Source organism: Leiobunum rupestre, chromosome 6 (genome assembly GCF_980474605.1).
Source record: "Leiobunum rupestre chromosome 6, qqLeiRupe1.1.hap1, whole genome shotgun sequence".
Taxonomy (NCBI): Eukaryota; Metazoa; Arthropoda; class Arachnida; order Opiliones; family Sclerosomatidae; genus Leiobunum; species Leiobunum rupestre.
In genome coordinates, this window is record NC_143389.1 from 64,473,213 (window position 1) to 64,481,105 (window position 7,893).

Consider the following 7,893-nt stretch of genomic DNA (forward strand, 5'->3'; position numbering starts at 1 on the left):
GCAAATTTGTAACAGTCAAAATCATGTTTTAAAAACGGAATTATATAGATTAGCCATTGACATAGTTAGAATTGTTCATAATGAAAAAGTACTGCTGTTATAAAAATTGCAAAAGTGATTCAAGATACCATGTAAATATAACATTCCACCCAGTTCCAAAACCTGGTAAAAACCATGCAACTTTGGAAAAATCTTGTAAATGGATTACTGCAATTAATCGAGAAACAATCAGTCATTAACTTATCACGAGATGAAGCTTGATTGCTCTGAAGCTTCTTTAAATACATCAAGATGGTCAAACACTTCCTCCGTGAAGCGTACTTTCTGGGGTTCCAAAATAATTTCCCTAATGCATTCCTATAAGGAAATAAATTTTAATATAGAAAATACACTACAAAGTTTAAAACTGTATACTTACTTTGAATGATTCTCCTAAATCCTATAGATTCCATTTGTTTTGCACTGGTAGTCAATAAATAATCCATGTGCTCCCGAAAAAAGCTCCCTTTAAATATTTTTTAGCAATGGGAACTGTTGTGTTGGATGATTTCCTTTTTGTTGCAGTCGACTTTTTCTCAACCTTGTCAGCTATTAATAATTTTAATTGGTAAAAGAGAAAAACCACTTGTTAGACCTTGGTTTATAGTTATAATATTAGATAATAGAACAAAATTTACCTTCATTTTTTTAATAATTTTTGAAAATTTGCTATATGTGTGATCGTGTTGATATCCCAACTTTAAACTAAAACAGGCCGTTATAAAAAGAACTAATGCAATCGGAAATAAAAAAAATTCGAAACTACTCCTAGCTTCTAAACTAAAGCATGGCGAATATTTACAATTTTATTTCAATAAAAATCCGATTGAGGGCGACACTAAGGCGCTCCTACCGCGAAGCAAAGGATTCTGGGTAACGTTGAGCTTACAGACATCCCACCCTCTTTTCCCTTCCAGTAAACTTCTCTACTCCAAGGTATCTCACGCGACGGCCGAGAAAAAAAGAGAACGCCAGAGAGAAAATTCTAGGGGTGGGTAGAAAGCGGGAATTATTGGAAAAAACGGGATTTGTGTTCACGACGCCGGGGCCCATTCACCGCGGCAACCGCCGTCAACTCCTGATCATGTCTCCCGGTTGCATCTATCTCTTTCACTCCATTTTCATTCGTCGTATGGTTACATTATCATTGTAAATTTCTGTAGGTTGCAAACAAGCTTCCACTAGCTTCACGACCTAGCTGAGGTTACTGTTTAAACTAAAAATTAAACATAAGGAAACAATAACCAATGACACTAACAAGGAGATGACCCGAGGTGTAACACACCGATTTTGTTCAAACTCGGGGGTTTGGTAGACCTTCATGTAACTTGAAACACCCTAAAGGGAAATGTCTCCATAGGCAACCTTTTTGCCATGGCAACCTAAAATGTTATTGATAACACAAAATGGAAATTTTCCATTGAAAATAACATGGGAATCTGACCAATATTAAGGGTACCCCCCTGTAAAAACTTTTCATTTTTGAAAATGCTAAAAATAGAAAATATAAATAAGAAAATAATGAAAAAGTTCGAAGTTGATTAAAATCTTTGCCGGTACCCTTACATTTGGTCAGATTCCCATGTTATATTCAATAGGAAAATTTCCATTTTGTATTGTCAAAAACATTTTTGGTTGCCATGGCAAAACGGTTGCATATGGAGACATTTCCCTTTAGGGTGTTTCAAGTTACATGAAGGTCTACCAATCCCCCGAGTTTGAACCAAATCGGTGCGTTACACCTCGGGTCGTCTCCTTGTAAGTCAGGGGATATAAAAAATAGTGGCAATTTGCAAGGTTGGGAGTTAAAAATGACAACAGCAATGTGAATAACAACCAAAAATATCATCTAAACGCTCGTTGGTACATTAGAATAAACACGATATTAGAATAATAATAACAAGTTGACAAGCCAAAAAAAGAATTGTCCCTAGTGTTATTAATTTCTTGAGACGACCCTTAAAGATATCTCCGCAATTCAGAGTTATTTATTAAAAACGTAATCCCGGTTCAATCCCGCCCGGTATAAAATTTTAATTTTAATTAAAATAATTGAGACGAAACAACCAAGTTTAATTTATTCAGAATAATATAAATTAAGTAGCTACAACTGCGAGTTAGACGTACTAAAACAATGCACAATTGAATTTAACCCTATTTACAGTACAAGTTTATCAGTTGAATATAATACGAAGCAAATTTTAATGAAAGAAATATCTACAGAGGGTATTTGTATTTTTCTCGCTTACGAAATACTTGCCGCATCTTTAACGCTCATTTTTTTCAACACTCGCCCTTGATGAAGATACCGTAGAATAGCTATATTCGACATCTGGTAGTGGACGACTCGTAGACTTCCTGTTGACGTTGTGACACATACCGCACGAAAAAGACCAATACCGTCATATTTCCAATATCATATAATGACTCGCACACCCAGGAAGTCAATGACTGCATTAGGAATCGTAGATGTACAAATATCCACACCAATAAAAATGTATTAACAAGAAGCGAAAAACTTACCACTCACAAAGCACAGAAAGCCAGTTGACTAAACGACAGCTCGTATATCAATAAATGACCGTAGACGGAATAGTTAGGGCTCTTTATAAATATAAACAAACGAACCCAATTGATGAACTGCATTAAACATCTTAATCAGTCGAGAAAACGTTTAAAATAAATTACGAAGTAATGACGACCCAGTTAAAAACCAGACCAACATAAGTGTAAGAGCACGATGAATACAACTCGATATTTTCTTCATAAATGAACTATTACGCTTAAAAACTAATACGCTAAACACACAATAGGTAACAATTAATATACGACTGAAAACACCAAATAAATTACAAAAAACTAACGGGTTCTACCCTTTAACCATCTTATCTGCTGACTGCGCTAAATCAAGATTTGACCTTTATATTTTCATACGTAAAAAATGTAGACTTTAAAAACTATTAATATACTCTTCCGCTTAAGCTGACCTTATAATTTTCTTTGAACCGTAACATGTATCGGTGGTTCTGTGGTAGAACACTCACCTGTCATGCAGGAGGGCTCGCAAATTGATACTAAGACGAATACCGTAAAAAATTGGTGGAGACCCGGCCATTTGGACGTTGAGACGTTTTTCGTAACCCTCAGCACTCGGTCCGTCCCAAAAGTCAATAAGAAGAAGTTGGAGAGAAAACACTCATACATACTAAACGCATACACAACAAACTCATCACCCACAACCGCTATAACACAAAGTCAACATTCCCACACTACACATAACAATTTCAAAAAACAAACTTTCCAATAAAACTGAGTTGAAACTGTTGTGGTTGTTTGTTTATAAGTATAAATAAGTAGAAAGCTTAGTTTGAGATGAGGAATCTTTATTCTGTCTTCATTCTTAGTTCGCCTGTTCACTTATATCCGGCAGTCTCGTATATCCTAAACATGCTAGCAATATTTATATTTTTATAACATGGTTACCAGCTAATAAGTAACTTTACAACAACTTTTTCCTTTATTATAATTTTTTTTGTTTATTTTATTTATTTATTTATTTATTATTATTGGTTTTTTTGTGATTGTTATTGTTCATATCGAGATGGTTGCTTGATCAGCCTGCCCCTTGCCGAACGAATCTCTGGGGTTTTCAAGACTGTTTTTTGGGATGTGGCCGCTGCAGCTGGGGTGGTATGTCGTTGTGGTGATGCCAATGGTCGCGGTGAGTTACCAGGAACTACAGGATGCGGGGTTCCTGAGATGGTGTTGGGGGAAGAGAATGGAGGTGGTGGAACCCGAGGCTGCGGTTTACTTGTTATTTGCGGTTGGTAGGATTTGTTCAGCATTGGAGGAGGCAGGTGTGCCAAGAAGCTGGTGTCAGTGGTGATTGATGAGGCGAAAGGTGCGCGTGGAGTGGTAGGTTGGAAATTATTTTGTGTTGGCAAGCGGGATTGATTGTCAGGGATGATGCCATGTGGCTGCGGTCCGTGGTTGACTTGTACAATTGGGCTTGTCACTTGCGGTGTGCGTACTGAGGGTGCCGCTTGTTGGTGGAGTTGTCGACTTGTCAGTCCCTCATGTTGGTGATGCGAGGTTTGGGGTCTTACTCTAAGGTGGTGTCTAGTTCGTCTATAGGACTTGCCATTCTGGGTTTGAATTATGTATGAGTGTGGTTCTTCAGCCAAGGCGATTATGGTAGCAGGGAGCCACGTTCGGTGTGCTGCATAGTAGAGAACCCTGTCACCAATATTTAGACTTTCTGGCGAGAGGTGGCGACGTCCTCGTTCTTGTGCTAACATCTTGGCTTGGCGAGCCTGTAGCGTAGCGCGAATGTGTTCCGTTGGATAGTGGGGCTGAAGCGGTGCCATAGTGGTGGTTAGCGGTGTCCGTATGCGACGGCCCATTAACATCTCGGATGGAGATGGCAGATGTCCAATGGGGGTGGAACGGTATTCCATAAGAATGTATTGGAGGTCACGGCCCTCTTGAGTCGCCTTCATGATCATGTTCTTGATAGTTTGAACAGTTCGTTCAGTCATACCGTTTGATTTGGGGTAATGTGGGCTGGATGTGATATGTTGCACACCCCATTGCTCTAGAAAGTGCCGAAAAGCCTGTGCATTATATGGGGGTCCATTGTCGGAGACCAGTTTTTGCGGGGCACCATGTCTAGCAAAGTGTGGGTTTAGAAACTGTATGATCGAGTTGGTATCTGTGTGTTTCAGCTCCGCCGCTTCCACAAATTTGGAATAGTAGTCTACCAAAATGATTACGTTCGTGTTGCGGGCATGAAAAAGGTCTGTGCCTACCACTTCACAAGGCAGCTGTGGTATAGGATGGGGGCTCATTGATAGCGGTAAGTTTGCAGGGTCTCGTGTCCGGCATTTTGGGCAAGTGCGCACATAGTCAGTTATGTCAGCGGTCAGTGATGGCCAGAAGACATGAATTTTGGCCCTGGCGATACATGCATTTGTGCCCTGGTGGGCAGCATGTATCTTGGCAAGGGTATCGTTTCGGAGTGGAGTAGGGATGTTGAGTCGGTTGCCTCTATATAGTAGTCCGTCCGATACGTGAAGTTCATCTTTGTAAGCCCAGTAAGGTTTTAAAGCGATGTGTAGCTTGTCAAAACAAGAAGGCCAACCACAGCGTATGAATTGCATGAGTGATTGGGAGACTGCATCCTGTGCGATGACCTCCCGGACAGCTTCTTGTTTAGATGATGACAAGGCTGTCAACGTGTGGACTGCGGCACTGGGGCCTTCGAGTTCTTGCGTATTGATGGCTGTGGTTTGCCGGGGCGCTCTTGACAGGGCATCAGCCACCGGTAGTTGAGTGCCTGGCACATACACTACATGTAAATTATAACGCATCAGCCTAAGTACCATGCGTTGTAGGCGTGGAGACAGTAGTTGGAGAGGCTTGTTGATGATGGAAGTCAACGGTTTGTGGTCTGTCTGCACCGTGAAGTGTGTGCCAGCCACGTAATAGTGTAACCTTTCGCAGGCATATACCATAGCCAGTAGCTCCTTCTCTATCTGTGCGTATTTCTGTTGGGTGGTGTTGAACGACGTAGAGATGTATTCAATAGCCTTATTGTTCTGAAGGAGTACCGCGCCGACACCGGTGGGACTGGCATCAACGGATATTGTCATGTGTACTCCGGGGTCAAACAGTGCCAGTACTGGGGCCGTGGTGAGTAAACGTTTCACTCGATGAAAGTGGTGTTCCATGTTTGCATCCCACACGAAGACGTTATCTTTTCATAACAGCGCGCGTAGTGGAGCTGTCTCCTGTGAATGGTTTGGAAGAAATTTGGCGAGATAGTTGACCATTCCAAGAAACCTCTGTAAGGAGAGTTTGTCCGCGGGGGATGGTAACTCCGCTATTGCCGCTGTTTTGGATGGATCTGCCTGTATGCCGGAAGGGGATATGATGTGTCCCAGGTAGCGGGTTTTTTCTACCGCCAGCTGTATCTTAGACGTGCTGAACTTGAGGTTGTGCAGGCGAGCTTGATCCAAGACTTGTCGAAGCAAGTGATTATGTTGCAAACTGTGCCTGGAAATTAGCAGAAAATCGTCAGTTGAGATTTTTACATTAGGGAATAGATTAGGCGGGTATATGGTGCTCATTTTATTTTGGAAGATCTGCGTTGCGGTGCAAATCCCATAGGGTAGTCTTAAGAACCGGAACCGCCCCCACGGTGTACTGAAGGTACAAAGGTAAGAGCTCGCCTTGTCGAGTGCGATTTGCCAAAATGCACTTTTAGCGTCCAAAACTGTGTAGCATTCGGAGCCGTGTAGGTCGGCAAAGATCTCTTGCGCTGTTTCCGTGCGGTGTGGTTCTGCTTTAATATATTTGTTTAATTCTCGAGGATCGAGGCAGACTCGTATTGAGCCATCTGGTTTCGATACGAGAACCATTCCATTTACCCAATCGGTTGGTTCTGTCACCGGGGTGATAATTCTTTGCTCCTGCATTCGGATCAGTTCAGCATAGACTTTGGAGTGATACGCTTGGGGTATCTGGCGCGCGGCCGTGATGAATGGAACAGCATGGTCCTTGAGTGTTATGTGATGTGTGCCTGGTAGTCTTCCTACTTCATCAAAGCAGTCGGCATACTCTGTGATTATATGTTGGGCTTCAAACACCACAGGAGACAGGTCTGTCGAGGCCGCGTGGGGCTTCTGGACCAAGTGGGTAGTCAATGGTGGAGGTGGGGAAGGCATCACAGAACGTAGTGGTGATTGGATGCGGATTATGAAGCCTAGTTGAACAGTCGCAGCAGCGTTCAGAATGGGAGTCGTATCCTGTGTCGTTACAAAGAACGTGCAAACTGCATTGGCATGGTCAGAAGCACATTGTATCGTCAGTATTCCCAATATGGGTATTTCATGTCCGGAGTAGGAAGAGATCTTGTGCAGTGGTTTTTGTAAGGGTGGTAGAACCGAGAGTGAGTGATAAAGGGATTGCGTGATGATGTTTACCTGTGAGCCGGTATCGAGTTTGAAGGATACCGGCAGATTCATCAGGTAGACGGTATCAAACCATTCATCAGTGTCGAAAAGGTTGATGCGTGTGGTGTTACAGTATAAGGTGGAGGTCAGAGAGTCCAGTCATAAATCACCGTAGTGGGAAGGGTAGTCAAGGTCATTGGTGGGGGAGGAGAACTCTAGCTCGCAGAACTGTGACCCGGAAGTGCCATCGTGGTGAGGGGAACCGAGGGAAAGTTGGCCGACATCAAAGGAGTGGTCGGACTGTGTATACTCGGATTGATGAAAGTATTGAGTGGGGAGAGCAGTGATGGCATTGGCGGAGCGATGGATGGAGCGGCAATGGCTAGCCCAATGGCCTCGGCGTTGGCAATGATAGCAAATCGCCTGGGCAGCAGGGCAGTGTTGACTGGATTGGTGACCAGTGCCACAGTTGCGACAGCCTGCCAATCCTGAGTGGCGGTTGTTGAAAGGTGGACGTGTCCCGGGAGAGTGTGTCGGTGGTTGAGGGCGTGCAACTGGTGATGGGAGGGTCCGGGAACGACCAGTAGGCTGCGGGGAACCTTGGAAGGCAGGGCGGTAACCTGGTTGGTTCGAGTTTCGGCCTGGAAATCCGCCACGGCGGGGGTAGTGACCCCGGATGGGAGCATTGTGCAGGGCGTCGAGAGAAACAGAGGAGTAGGGAGGCGAAGTATGCGATGTAGAGGGTGCCGAAGTTTTGGCATGCAGGGACGAAGCTTCGTCGGCTTGGCACAGAGCAACGACTTCAGGGAGCGTGAGATTGCGTTTGCTGATGATGCGCTTGCGGAGATCATCATTGGAAATGCCCATGGCAATCAAAGGGCATAAAAGAGAATTGGTAGCC